The sequence below is a fragment of the Berghia stephanieae genome, chromosome 7, assembly GCF_034508935.2.
Source record: "Berghia stephanieae isolate SIO BIC M18660-M18661 chromosome 7, UCSD_Bste_1.3, whole genome shotgun sequence".
Classification (NCBI taxonomy): Eukaryota; Metazoa; Mollusca; class Gastropoda; order Nudibranchia; family Aeolidiidae; genus Berghia; species Berghia stephanieae.
In genome coordinates this window covers 62877884-62885383 of record NC_088366.1, presented here as the reverse complement: position 1 = coordinate 62885383, position 7500 = coordinate 62877884, and the positions used below count along the sequence as shown (strand labels likewise).

Genomic DNA, 7500 nt, shown 5'->3' with positions numbered 1-7500 from the left:
CATCCGGAAGTATAACGGACCAACACAGAAACTCTGTGTAACCATGCACTTTTATAGTCTGGTTAATACAGTTTAGTGAGAACAACTCTCAAACGCGGATGGCAAAAACAAGAACAAAGGCCTGAGTGACGTCATCTTCGAACTATCTATATTAATGCTTTCAATAAATTTTTGTGTTTTTGCTACATACTTTGTTTTAATTATTGTGTTCGGTTGGTGTATCTGTGTGTATGTGTATGTGGGGTGGGGGTGGGTGGGGGGGGGGGTTCTTTTATCTTATTGATGTTTTGTTTCTTCTTTTTATTTTCTTAGTCTTTTTAGTTCTGTCTTTGTCCGCTTTTAATGGAATTGGGAAGGTTAGCAAGCACACATCAAGCCAATATCTGAAGGCATTTACTCACTCAATCCTAGAGATTTTTGTTACTTTTCAAAATTGGAAAAAAAGTATTAACAATGAGCATGTACATAGATTGTTTTATTCAACTACCATTAACGTGTAAAAACGAATAACATTAATACTTTGATACTATGCCTATAAATTGTCTCAGAAAATTGTAATAAATAGGCATGGGGTAAAAGTAACCCAGGTAAACTACGGATACAACAAGAGATGAAGTGAGTAGAAAAGTGCCAGAAGACAATAGAGAATAAAAATTTTCGCGGCGGTGGTGGGGTTTGAACCTGCGACCTTATTGGTACGACAACTCCGCCTGGCCGGTGAGAGCGTGACTCTACCGTACGGATATAGTCGTGTTAGAGTGGGTTAAAATTTACGCTTTAAATGAATTTTGAGTATCAGGATCACCCCCCCCCCCCCAACCCCCCAACATAATACCGTTTTGAGACGATTAGTCCCAAATGACGTATACATATAATGCAGGTCTGACATCCGAACGCAATTGTGGGCCTAATTTGACATTGTAGTAATGGACAATATATTGCGTCAGTTTGTTTAAATAAAAATTTGTGACTTAAATTACAACAATGAGCCCATAATAAAATGGGGTAATCAGACCTGCAAATAAGTGCACGTCGGTCTAAAAAAAAATGCTTGAGCAAGTTTTGTGGAAATTGCACTATATGAAAGCTCAGGATTTTTTTTTAGCTTCTCTGAAAAAAAAAGAACAGATTGAAAAAAAAAAATAATGGCAAGAAAACGCATCCTTCACATTTTGATCGTCTTACCAAAATCGATTATTTGGATGGAGGATGAGTTTTCCGGCCCAAATCCTTTCAAATCTTTGTTTTGGGTTGTTTTTTATTTGGCGTTTTTTAAAAATTATTTTTGTTTTGTTTTTGGGGTGGGAGGGCTTGGGGTTTGTTTGTTTTTTGTTAGTTTTTTTGTTTGTTTTGTTTTGATTTTCTTTTTGTTTTGTATTTTGTTGTTGTTTTTTTTTTGTTTTTTTTTTTTTTTGGTCACGGTGCCATACCTATAGCCTGAAAACATTTATTGAGACCAATCGTAATCAAAACGATATTAATTATAACAGGGATAATTAATCCTGATACTTAACATTCATTTTTAAGCTTATTCTGTGATGCCTTCAGGACGTGCTGGCATGTGCTCTTGGCCAAATACTCTTCAAAAGTCGTAACGTCACTTCCTTCCTAATGACGCATGGTAACTTAGTAACACTGGCTCTAAACTATCGGAGCAATGGCGGACGCCGTAAGAACTATTTCTCCGGCGAGCATAAAAGCGTATTCAGAAGGGAAAAAAACCCATACATTTGATCATGTTTTGACTTTTACACATTCTGATCACAAGGCATATGAAAAGTTCTAGCCAGCATGAAGAATAAAAAGTAATGATTTTCTTTGTTTAGAACCAAGATGGCCGCCGTTGCCGGCCTGCGTGACATCAGACTATTGAATCCAATTGACAATGAGATTGTGTCTCGTGTGTTCCTGCGTACTCGATTTCTGCAATGATGCCTTCAGATACTGGCATGTGTTCTTGGCCAAATCGACAATGGAAATGTGTCTCATGTGTGCTCGCTTAAGTTTTTAAAAATTGAGCTTTTATATAGCGCAATATACACTAAACGGGCTCAAAGCGCTTTACACGGGGTCCCTGACCAACAGCAACGTTTAATTTGTAGGACGGGACATGACGCCTGTTTGACGATATTACAATTTTATTCGGACAGAGACAACGCTGTTAATGGGAAGGTACTTATTTTACGCCTGAGTACGGTGAGAGAATATGTGTAAAGAGCCTTATCCAAGGACTCAAATATGCGCCGAGCGAATCTCGAACCCAGGACCTTCCGATCCGAAAGCGAGTGTCATACCACGAGACCACATTGCCGCACATGCTATGATGCCTTCAGATACTGGCATGTGCATGTGCTCTTGGCCAAATTGACAATAAAAATGTGCCTCATGTTCTCCTGGCGTGCTGGCTTAATACGATGATTATAGAAACAGATGCTGATCTCAATACACGACAAAATCAATGCGAAACTCTAGGGCAATGCCGATGACCTTCGCAAAACCATGGAATTCGCTACCAGCATTTGGAATCCATATTTGACTTGCCACGAGGGGACTCAAGAAGAAGAAGACGAAGAAGAAGAAGAAGAAGAAGAAGAAGAAGAAGAAGAAGAAGAAGAAGAAGATGATGATGATGATGATGATGATGATGATGATGATGATGATGATGATGATGATGACGCCTGTTAAGCGATATTACATATTTGTCTCCGACAGAGACAACGGCCAGTAACTCATTTTACACATTCTGAGAGAATGTGAGTAAAGAGCCTTTTCCAAAAACTCGACTCTGCACCGAGCGAGGCTTGAACTGAGGACTTTATCATTTCAGTTTTAATTTCACTTTTCTTGGTCCAGTTCATCCCCACAAAATACTGTCTTGAGAGAGTGATTTGCATAGTACAGATTGTCCGTGATAGTGGACAGGGAGGTACTTACTGTGTCTTCTATCCCCCTATATCTGTTTTCCAATTGCTTTCTGTCTTTGTCTTGGAATGAGGTAACTTAGTTTTTTCCTGACCCTGGCCGGAGTCTTTGGCTGGGAGGCAAACAGTCGAATGTATAGTTAGTTTTGGGAGATGATACTTTTTTTTCATTTTAAATCATCTCTCTGTTATGTACTGTTATTTTTTTTTTATTTAACGTATGGTTTGTAAGCATTTAAGTGTATTCCTCTTTATGGGATCTTGTGCTGGTTTATGAGTGAGACAGTTAGGTGATCTTAATCTAGGTACACTGATAGTGTGCTCTTGGAATCTACATAATCTGTTCCCTATTTGAACCATTCTCCTTTGTCATACTTTTTCCTTAAGTCCTTTTAATTGAGCTTTTAAATAGCGCAATATCCACTTAACATGCTCAAAGCGCTTTAAAAGGGGTCCCTGGCCAACAGCAACATTTAACATGTAGGACGGGACATGACGCCTGTTAGGCAATATTACAATTTCTTTCGAGGGAGAGACAAAGCTGTTAACGGCCAGGTACTCATTTTACACCTGAGTACGGTGAGAGAATGTGAGTTAAGAGCCTTCTCCAAGGACTCAACTATGCGCCGAGCGAGGCTCGAACCCAGGACCTTCTGATCCGAAAGCGAGTGTCATACCACAAGACCACATAGCCGCACAATTGTACATTAGAATCTTTTCCCTGTCCAATTTTCTTCCTATTTACTGGCGCTGATATGACCTAAATGTGTTGGAAGCGCCGTAAAACCCTTAAAAAACAAGAGTATCCATAAAGTCTTTCCATGATTTCGAAAAGACTTTTTATTCTATAACCGTTATACATATTTACATCTGGTATTCGTCATCTTCTAAAGAAACGTTACACATGTGCGGCTATGTGGTCTTGTGGTATGACACTCGCTTTCGGATCGGAAGGTCCTGGGTTCGAGCCTCGCTCGGCGCATAGTTGAGTCCTCTTTACTCACATTATCTAAACGTACTCATGTGTAAAATGAGTACCTGGCCATTGACAGCGTTGTCATCTTGAAAATTGTTTACACTTTTTGAAGTGCTTTTCCCCCTTAACCTCTGATAAAAATTTATGAATTTTTGTCAGGATGCATAAACACTTTAGTAGAACAAAACATTGTGATGAATTTTTCGTTTATATTATAGATGTTTCTTTTTTTAATTAACCACTATGAAATGTATTGAAAATACGCTATTTTTAGACTTTATGGAAGCATAATCAGAAAACTATTTGTGACTCACCGTCTCTAAACGGTTTTATGTCGGGATGACTTGGGTGCAAAAAATTTAATTTATTGACAAAAACATGAAACTTGGGGTTTGTTTCGATTTGTTATGTTACAGAATGAAGACAATTTCTCACAATGCAAAAGCTCAAAAATTGGTATTTACTATCAATTTAATTCTAAAGTCACTTTTCGGGGTCCAATTCATTCCGACATAATACCGTATCGAGACGAGGGGTCACAAATCTAAGTCGTTCTGATGTCCTGAACAAATGTTATTGAAATAAAGAAACAATGCCCTATTCCGCCATGTGCTAGGCAGGCAGGTACAATGATCAATATAAACCAAATATAATGAGACATAGATAATGATATGCACAGGACAAGTATAAGATTATATGGAATACAATACTCTTCAACAGTCGTAACGTCACTTCATTCCTAATGACGCATGGTAACTTAGTAACATTGGCTCTTAACTATCGGAACAATGGCGGACGCCCCTATATGAAATAGTTCTCCGGCGAGCATAAAAGTTTATCCAGAGGGAAAAAAACATAAATTTGATCATGTTTTGACTTTTACACATTCTGATCACAAGGCATATGAAAAGTTCTAGCCAGCAAGAAGAATAATAAGTAATGATTTTCTTTGTTTAGAACCAAGATGGCCGCCGTTGCCAGGCGGCGTGACATCAGACTACTGAACACAATAGACAGTGCAAAAGGCAAGAACGATAACACTACACACTCAACGTGTGTAGTTCAGATTAGTAATCGGACATCAGATAAACTACAAATTTGGAAAAATCGAAAATGAAACTGCGCAAGCTGATAAAATGAACATTCTTACCTCTAAAAACATAAAATGTGTTGTTATTTGTGACCCAACCTCTCTTGAATTTAGTGTAGTTCGCCTAACCGGCAGCCGTGTTGTTATTTCTCTCCCGAATTGTGTGATTTTTATTGATTTCTAAAACAAAAGTCTGGAATATTTTTATACAGTCGTTTTAATAAAGTTTTATTCTACATTGTGATATATATTTCTCGGAAATTCATAAGAGGATTTTTAGATAAATTAACATTATAGTGGTGTAGATCCCATTGTTTGAAGTATTGTACTAGCCATTTATTGTTTACACTTACGTTAAGATTTTTCGTCACGATGTGCCATATCTATTTTTATCCTTATTACGACAACATTTATTGGAATGACACAGAATCGTCTTGGTATCACGGTAACAATAATAGCAGTAATATCCAGCGGCTACGACCAAGTCGTGGTGGTGTGCGGAAACGAAGAAAAATAAATATTCAAATAGGTCACAGACCACCACCCTTTCATACTAATAGAGCACTCAAAGTACATAACACACAACGGTGCCCAAGGTCTCTGATCAACATACCACTCAACGACAATCACAACAACATGCCAATAGTAAACGACACATCAACATATCAACAAAACATAATGACAACACCTGATCAATTTGATGAGATGCATAAACATAATGAGAACGTGGCTTGTGAAAATAAGACAATAACAACAAAGGGGGAAGAAGGGTCAATATGAGGCCAAATGAAATAAAAAGAATCAATCACCAAATCAACTCAAATCATAACACGCTTAAAATAGCAAACAGTCAAACTAACAGTGACCGTAATGGTGAACCGAGAAACCTGTTGAGAACTATGACCATAAACTTTCAAAGTTTAATTCCAAAACTACCGGAATTTTGGAAATTGATATCAGAAATAAAACCAGACATAATCATAGGTACGGAAACATGGCTACATTCCGAAATAAAGGACAGTGAAATATTTCCACCAGAGACATATTTCAACGTGTTCAGGAAAGACCGAGAAGATAGGTATGGTGGGGTGCTGGTTGCAACAACAACGAACCTCTCAGTAATAAAGCTTGACATCCAAACAAAATCAGAATCGATGATCGTAAATATCAAAACAGAACAAGGCCTACTCACTGTGGGCGCTATGTATAGAACACCTTCAAACTCAACTATGGAACAAATGACTGAGATAACACGCTGTATTGATAGCCTAGACCCGAAAAATGTACTCTGGTTAAGCGGAGACCTGAACCTACCTGATATCAATTGGAACAAGAAAAAATAATCAGTTACCAATATCCTTCATTTATAAACCAAGCATTTATTAACAAATTGCAAGATTTTGGCCTGAGTCAAATAAACAAAAATCCAACAAGGGGTACAAATATCCTCGACTTATTTATCACAAATCGACCAAATTTAATTGTCAAGTGTACAACCATTCCAGGCATTAGTGACCATGACATTCTCATCACGGAAAGCACTATCAAAGCAAACAAAATCACAAAAAAATCTCACCCTATTACTATTTGGAAAAAGGCAAATATCGCCGAAATGCGGACAGAAACACGTCTTTTTAGTGAAAACATAATTAATCAACATCTAGAAAGCACTGAGGATGTTTGGACTGCCATCAACGACCACCTAAACAAAATGATGACCAAACATGTACCAACGAAGAAAAGCTCAAGGAAATTTCACCAACCATGGATAAACACCACCGTCAAACGAGTATCTAGACGGAAACAAAAGGCATGGAGCAGAGCGAGAAAGTCCAACAGTAAGAAAGACTGGTACAATTATGCCCGACTGAAAAAAGAAACACAAAAAGAGAGTAGAAAGGCCTATCATAATCATGTTAAGGAACTTGTTAGTGAAGACTCAAACAAAAAGCTCTGGAAATTTATAAAAAGTAGGAGGTGCGATTCGGTTGGTATAGCGCCCCTTGAGCATGATCGTGTATTATACTCTGATGCAAAGGAAAAAGCAGACATACTTAATAACCAATTCTGCTCTGTTTTTGCTTCAAAAGCTCATACCAAAATTACCACTCAACAACTACAAGGCGAAGAAAACGATTCCAACACTATGGCCGAAATCAATGTGACAGTAGAGGGCGTTTCCAAACTCCTCGCCACTCTAGATCCAAAGAAAGCATGTGGCCCAGACAAAATACCATCCCGTCTCTTAAAGATATTGAGTAACGAATTTGCACCTGCCCTCACACATTTGTTCAAACTCTCTCTTGAAACGGGAGACATACCAATTGTTTGGAAGCACGCTCTTGTCCAACCCATCTACAAGAAAGGTGATAGAAGCAGGGCTCAAAACTACCGTCCAATTTCATTAACCTGCATTTGCTGCAAACTGTTGGAGCATATAGTGAGATCCTCAATAACTGAATATCTCGAAACTAACAGTATTTTTTGTGATGAACAGCACGGATTTAGGAAGC

General features: G+C 38.1%; 1 protein-coding gene across 1 annotated transcript in view; it reads left to right on the top strand.

The window, feature by feature from the left end:
• Positions 1-7500, top strand: part of LOC144977630 (uncharacterized) — a 75322-nt gene that overhangs the window by 21232 nt on the left and 46590 nt on the right. The gene's annotated exons all lie outside the window — the stretch shown is intronic.